Source organism: Zerene cesonia, chromosome 9, assembly GCF_012273895.1.
Source record: "Zerene cesonia ecotype Mississippi chromosome 9, Zerene_cesonia_1.1, whole genome shotgun sequence".
Lineage (NCBI taxonomy): Eukaryota > Metazoa > Arthropoda > Insecta > Lepidoptera > Pieridae > Zerene > Zerene cesonia.
Genome location: NC_052110.1, coordinates 878543 through 886162, shown reverse-complemented (window position 1 = coordinate 886162; position 7620 = coordinate 878543).

Genomic DNA, 7620 nt, shown 5'->3' with positions numbered 1-7620 from the left:
GCTAAGTGTACTTGAGGTAAAAACAAGAATAAAATACAGCCCGGTTCCCTTTGTCTTTCTACTGGTCAAAAAAAAATTCAGAATAGTATGACTGAGTAATTTTGATATTTACCACCGAAAACCTACATAAAATATTTCTGCATCCTACTAATATTATAAATGTGAAAGTTTGTAAGGACGTGGGTGTGTTTGTTGCTCTTTCACGCAAAAACTACTGAACCGATTGCAATGAAATTTAGTATGTAGACAGCTGGACCACTGAAATAACATATAGGCAACTGTTTATCCCGATATTCCTACGGGATACGGACTTACGCGGGTGAAACCGCGGGACGCAGCTAGTTATATAATAAAACCTTCAAAGTTCCACCCTTTTCCTTTTTAGATAATAAAACGTAGCTTAAACTCGTGTACATCTATAATTTTTAAAGAAAACGTTTTACACATAATGTATGGCCGTCCGCCCTTAAATTGTTAGCAAGTTCAGGCATTTCACATTCCACAGGTGCCGCGACCCTTATAATTTAGTTACAGTCCTTCATCGCACATCGCTGGCTGTTACTTCCTACTTTGTTACGAGAATTCTTTTCTAGGGGCTTTTATTCTTCTATTCAGAATTATTAAAGGCATCAGCTAAAACATAATATGTGTTAAATAGTATTATATTCCTCTATTATCTGTTACGCTTTCACGACTACACCGCAGCACCAATTTAAATATCATTTGAAATAAAAGCTAAAGCTAAATAACTACTTGGAAATAAAACAAAACACAATACCTATCTGAACGACTTTTTATATTAAATGTATTTCCAACATATAAAAGTACACATACGAAATTAAATTTTTTAAACCAATCGTAGAACTATAAAACGTCCAATAAATAATTTATGATTTATGTGAATGTCATAACGCGGACACACTTCAATTATCGCGATACAGCGGTAATGAATTATTATTTTTGATATAAATAACAAAATAACGTTAATATAACTTATCCTTACCAGTCCTTACTAATACTATAAATGATAGTGTGTTTGTATGACTTTCTTTCAAGTCGCAACGAAGCGTTTTTACCCAACAATTTTTGTTTTTGGAGATAGATAGACTTCTTAGTCTCCTACCATCATAATACTTCTTTTACCGCGAAGCATATCATTCCTATAGGAATTTCCAATAATGAGAAAAACAAAACAGCTAGTTTTTAACGTTTTTCCATACAGATTTAGTTCGCCCAAATTACCTTTTCAAGTTTTATTTTGGAGCCAGATGTGAATCCCATCGTATTATATCTTTTTATATGAAAATGAATCCCTATTTCCCTTGGTCACGGCATCATACGCGCACAGCTGGACCAATATCACATTTATAAAATATACACATCTATAACTTCATTCAGAATTTTATTGACTATTTAATATTGAATTTTTTTTCATTTCAATAATAACAAGTGAAAATAATTAAAAGTCATTTATAGACACTAAACAGACAAAGAAGTAGAAATTTTAGCATTTATAATAATGCATTTAAGATATCTGAGATTATCTACTTAAAAAAAGGTTTCGTCTAAAAAGGATACCGTGTAGGCTGACACATTCCACAACAAAAATAACTGTTAGTTGCGCCTACTTATATTAAAAATGGGAGTTATGTGATCTTAACCGAACCTCACGACCGATTTTCTTTCTTTTTTTATATTTTTCAAATATATACAGCATAATACAGAATAGTTTCATGTAATCTGTAATAATACTAAAGAATCACAATAACTTCAATCATTTATTATAGTATTAATTTGTTTTCCCTCCCTATAATCGTATTCAATAACAGTAATAATTACAAGTGTTTTGTTAGTTTCTATCAAAACCATCGCTACACAGCGTGAGGCAATGAAGTTGTCGGTTAAATGTTCAAAGGAGTGGTTAATGGCCTAAAACTAATGAGTGTATTTAGGTTATCATTTCTTTATCCAACACAGAAATTAAGAATGCTATGGTAAGAAGTTAATCTTACATCATAAAAAGTAAAAAAGAAATATTTAAATCAGCCAATGTGGAAAAGTAATAGGGAGTTATTCAGCATAATATGCCGCGTCCATAGACAGTTGCGACGCTGATATTCAGTTTCAGTAGCCAGTGAGTTTAAATTTTAAGCGGAACATAATATTAATAAATATATTAACAATTATTTTTAAACTGAAAACATATTGAATAATTTAAATTTAACATTTATTTGTTAAATAATTCAAATGTCTCACCTCCTAAATGTATGTATTTTGTATGCGCGAGAATTCTCTCAGTATTCACGTCATGTCTTGTTTTTGAATAATTAACTTGTTTTAATAGTCTTCATAGGACTAGTCACTCTCCCTGACACCTCTCGGGTTTAGTTGGGTTAAAAATAAAAAAAATTGTGACTCAGGAGAAATTTAACTCTATACTTACCATTGAAATTTTGTTAAATCGGTCGATAATACCTCAATCTATAATCACAAACAATTTCGATTTTCACTAGGTGTAACCTGCTGGACAGAATAGAACTAGCTCAATTTTCAGAAGTGAGCAAAATTGGAAGGAAAAAAAACGTTTTTATCATATAAAATAATGTAATTAATCTATTTATATTATGAGTAATTTTACGATGAACAAAAAAAATTACAATTTTATGTCTTAAAAATTTCGTAGTTACATCCGGAGCTCTATATGTTCCTGTAGAAAATCAAATCATATTATTAGGCTTTAACACAATAGCAGACAATGCATAACGTCTGTAACAAAACACTGTTTTTTACATAGCATCAGTAGTCACAGGTAAATAATCTTCGCAGTCCAATACCTCCACTCTAAACGAAACGGAGGCTTTGTTTCCAATGAATCGTTGATTAGAATTAATGACCGACATCCCTTGTGTAAGGCTTGTCGTTCACTTATCTATTTAGTGACAATTTAAGAGATAATTTTTTGTCGTCTACAACTTGTCATGTAGTTCATTATAAAATACGATTATTTGCCTACCGACACCATCTTAGATATTGGACCTTATTCTAAATACTATCTGAAGATACTTTTAAGGAATAATTACTCGTTTTACGAAAATTTTGTCCCTTAGCAGACACAAAGTCTTGTGAGTTACACAACATATAGCCCAAGAACGACTGAACGGATTTCTTAGTTTGTTCTGAAAGAGGAGCAGTTAGTAACTATATAAATTAAATAGATACCAGTATCTCAGTACGCGACGTTCCCTCTTGTGTCGTGTGACGCACGCCGACTCCGCGAAAATCTTATAAAACAAAACGGGTTTGTGCTCCCAGCTAAACTTATTTTGAGCAAAAGTTAATTTTACAACCGCAACAATTACGTGGGGTTACGTCCTTATAAACATATAGAAGAGAACATTTTAATTAATTTAATACGAATTTCTTACTTTGTTACCAGAAAAGCAATCCTTTTTAATACTTTTTTTACACGCTTTTTATTAGCTTCACCTGTATGTTTGTTTGTATGTTTGTTTGTATGTTTGTTTGTATGTTTGTTTGTATGTTTGTTTGTATGTTTGTTTGTAACCGACTTCTTTGGGCGCGATTTTGACCCACTTTAAACCAGGCCAGATTTCGTTCAAACTTTGTAGATTTATTGAGGACCGATGACAAAACACTAATTTGATAAAATTATTCCATTTTTCAATTTGCAAAATATGATTTTTGTTAAAGCGTGTTTTTTAGTTTTTTTAAACTATTATTAAAAGGTAAGTATCATCACCGCCCATGAACATTTGAAGAGATATAGCCTCTGCAGAATGTGTTACCTGCTTTTTAGGAAGAAGGGATTAGGAAAGGTATTAGGGAAATAAAGGAAGAGACTTGGAAGGAAGAGAAAAAGGCAACTCCACCTCCACCCATCGCTCAAAACAGAGCAGTATTCGCATGCAGCTATTTAAAGCCCATCGTTTTTGGACGTATAGATGCGAACTGAATTGAAAGGAAACAATTTTAATTGAAGTAATCGAAATCAGAGGATACGTATTTTTTTTTATTGCGTCGCAGGCAAACGAGCTGTTGGGTCACCTGATGGAAAGTGACGCCCGCGGCCCATAAGCACTCGCGATGTTAGGGGCATCGCGAAATGTGTTGCCGGCCTTCGAGAAAATGAATCCTTATATAACCGTTATGTATGAAATGGTATAGCGTACTTAGATGGCAAAATTTTGAATTTGATCCTAGACGAAGTCAAACATCACGCTGAAGCTCGTTATTTTGTATCTATTTTTAAAATGAGTGGAGGCGTATCGTCTTACTGGCCGGAAGGTATTTGGTTTGAGTTTTACATGAAATTCCAATTGTGATTAACATTATTATTAATCTTTTTTCTTTCTTTATTATTTATGTCGATTGGAAATAAACATCAATCCAGATCTAGAGGAGAAAATTTAGATATCAAAATTGTATTTTTAAATTGAATTGTCGCCTTCAAATTGTGAGAATGTTCTTGAAAGTTCTGGGGTAATAAACACGAAAAAGATACAGTCGAATTGACAACCTTTCTTTGACGTCGATTAAAAACTAAAAAGCATGTTAAAATTAATATCACGATTATATTGGATTCAAACACACACTATTCTATACGTGTAGCTTTCTTTTAATGAGAATTAGACGCGACAAATACTCGTCTTTTGCGATAAACCATAATAGCATGATACACTAAACCATACCACTTTCCCGAAGCAATGCAGCAAGTCGAAATTAAAAGTTTCACTTGCACTATCTTAATAGCTTTTAGAATTCGTTTGAGTTTTTCAAAGTAATTAGTGGAATGTTTATTCGCGAAGGGGCGTTGATGAATGGGCAAGTTCACGCGGCTTGGTTATGCATACTAAATAGCTTAAGAATCTTTGTCACGTGGTTTTGCTTAAGAGTTGGAGTTTTGTTATTTATGTTTTAACACCAGACGCAAAAACGAGCATTATAAGTTAGTTGCGTGTGTGTATGGCATCGCAGCTCTCGAATTAATGAACCGATTTCGATTTTGTTTGAAAGGGAAATTAGTCGGGTGCTTTCCAGACTAATTTCTTCCTATTGTTAATCTATAGGCATTTTTTAGCCTACTAATATTATAAGCATTTTGTAAGTATGGATGAATGTTTGTTACTCTTTCACGCGAAAACAGTTTATCGTATCTGTGTGAATTTGTACCGAGATACGAGTACCGGGATTTGCACATAGGCTACTTTTTACCCGGGTACCACAAGTTGACGCAACGGGTTAGATAGTTTTTACATAAACCTCATAATATAAAATAGCCGAGAGCGTAATTCAGACATCTAAGTTGATCCTTATGAAACCTTTGTAAGCTTTTAATGATAACGTTTATCATTTATCAAGCGAGGAACATTATCAAGCATCACTTTGCTAATCAAAGCGTGTCATTATTTCATTAACTTTGTTTATATAGATATTGAAGAGCCTAATTGTTTTGACGTTCTCCTTTTCATTACACGGAAATGATGATTAAGTTATGTATAATACATAAATAGCAAATGTATACAAATAGTTAAAAAAAAAATCAATATGTAGTTGATATAATGCAAAAATAAAGAGATAGCACTACATCAAAACTACATATATAAAAAATTAAAATATGTTTCGCAAGTTTTGAGATCAAAGTGAATTTAGAAATGGCTATATTTTATACTATTTATCTCATAATTTAGGTCTTATCTGACCCAAATTATTATTAAATTAGTCGAAACAATTTTCATTATCGTAAGATTATATAAACTGTTAGATGACAATCTTCTTTCTATTTGCTTGAAAATTATTGAATTTTAATCTAATCTCGGTAAGTAGTTAAAATTTTATGACAACATAAATATTAACCTAAGTTATCTATATAGATATATAGCCAAGAAACATGTAATATAAAATGTCCTAAACAATTTTAACATCTAGTTGCTATGGCTTAAAAAATGTAACAAAATTATAAAAAATACTGATTATTCAATGTAGTTTCATTTCCCAGCGACAAAATGCAATAATATGCATGCCTATGCCTTCTGGGTATGCAGGTAACGTTATATTATGAGAACATTTTGTAATATTATTAAATTCTTACATTTATTGCGAATGCCACCTGAAGTGTTGGCGTTGTGTATTATTATGTCACTATTTCATATTCTCACTAGCTGATACACGTGACTTTCATCACGGTAATAATCCTACTAATATTATAAACAAGCTGTCCGCCCCGGTTTCACCCGTGATGCTTTTTTTCTCTACACATACGAACCTTCCTCGTGCCATTTAAAAACAAAATTGAAATTGACTGAGCCGTTCTAGAGTTTTACGCTTAGCAACATTTTTATTTATAGTACTAGTTTAAAATAGCTAAAAAAACACGCATTAGTGATATAATTAACTGCATTGTCTCGATCTTATACACAGTATACTTTAAGAGATTATTTAATCCCTACGATCCTAGAGAAGGTACATAAACCCATGATATTTTCTTATCACCGATCCTTGATAATTATACAGGGTTTGAATTATATCCATCCGATTCGGTCGAAATCTAGCTTTTAGCAGTCGGTTGCATACAAAGCTGATAGCTTTTCTTTATTTGATATATTTATTTTTATACGAAAATGTGCAAGCATGTTAATAAAAAGGGAATGTTTATGAGAAAAATAATATGGTATAATGGGTATGTGGATATTTGTAACGTCATCACTCAAAATATCTGATCTGATCCATATGAAATTTGTTATAGAGATAGATTATAGTCCGGACATAGGTCGTTTTTATCCAGGTACCATGAGAGAGAAGCTACGGATTCTAAACATAGTATTTATAATTGGATTTTTTTTTCTACTAACAGACAGACAGACAGACTAAAATTAATAAATAACCATACGTTGCAATTTATATCAATGTTTATTACCTAGGTTACATACATTTTATTTATTATTAAATATTTTTGGTTTAAATGTTTGAAAAAAATCCTTTATTTAATAGCGTGTGCATATATTACTCAAATCGTTGATTAATCGACGGAATTATCATAATATGTGCGTACATTATATATCTATCTCATGGTTTCCATCACACATGTATCTACTTACAGTTCAATGCATAACAACTATCGAGAAATATTTCATACATTAAACGTTCATTTTTATACTAATCTATTCAAATGGAGTAAGGTGTTTCTCATGCATAGAGCATTAACGTCAAGGTTTATGAATACGAAAAGGACGTAGGTTCATCTGTATAAGTTCGAATATACATTTATGAATTTTTCTAGCTAAATTACGACATCACATCAAAGCAGAATATCTAAAAATGGGCCGATTTTCTTTTTGACGGCAAATGTTAAACTGCGAACAGACATAATTAATTATATGAATCTATCCAGAATTATGTTTATATCTGTTGATCACGACAGGGTATACTAACCTTTTTAGACTGATAATTTTTTGGTATCAGGAGATATCCTGCATGTATACACGCGTTTGATATCCTAACACCAACAAATGTGTCCTGTATTCTTTGAATACTTACCATTGCATCATGTGGAGGGCATTGTATTTATTTTAGGACTAAGTATTAGCTGTTTCAGGATAGCAA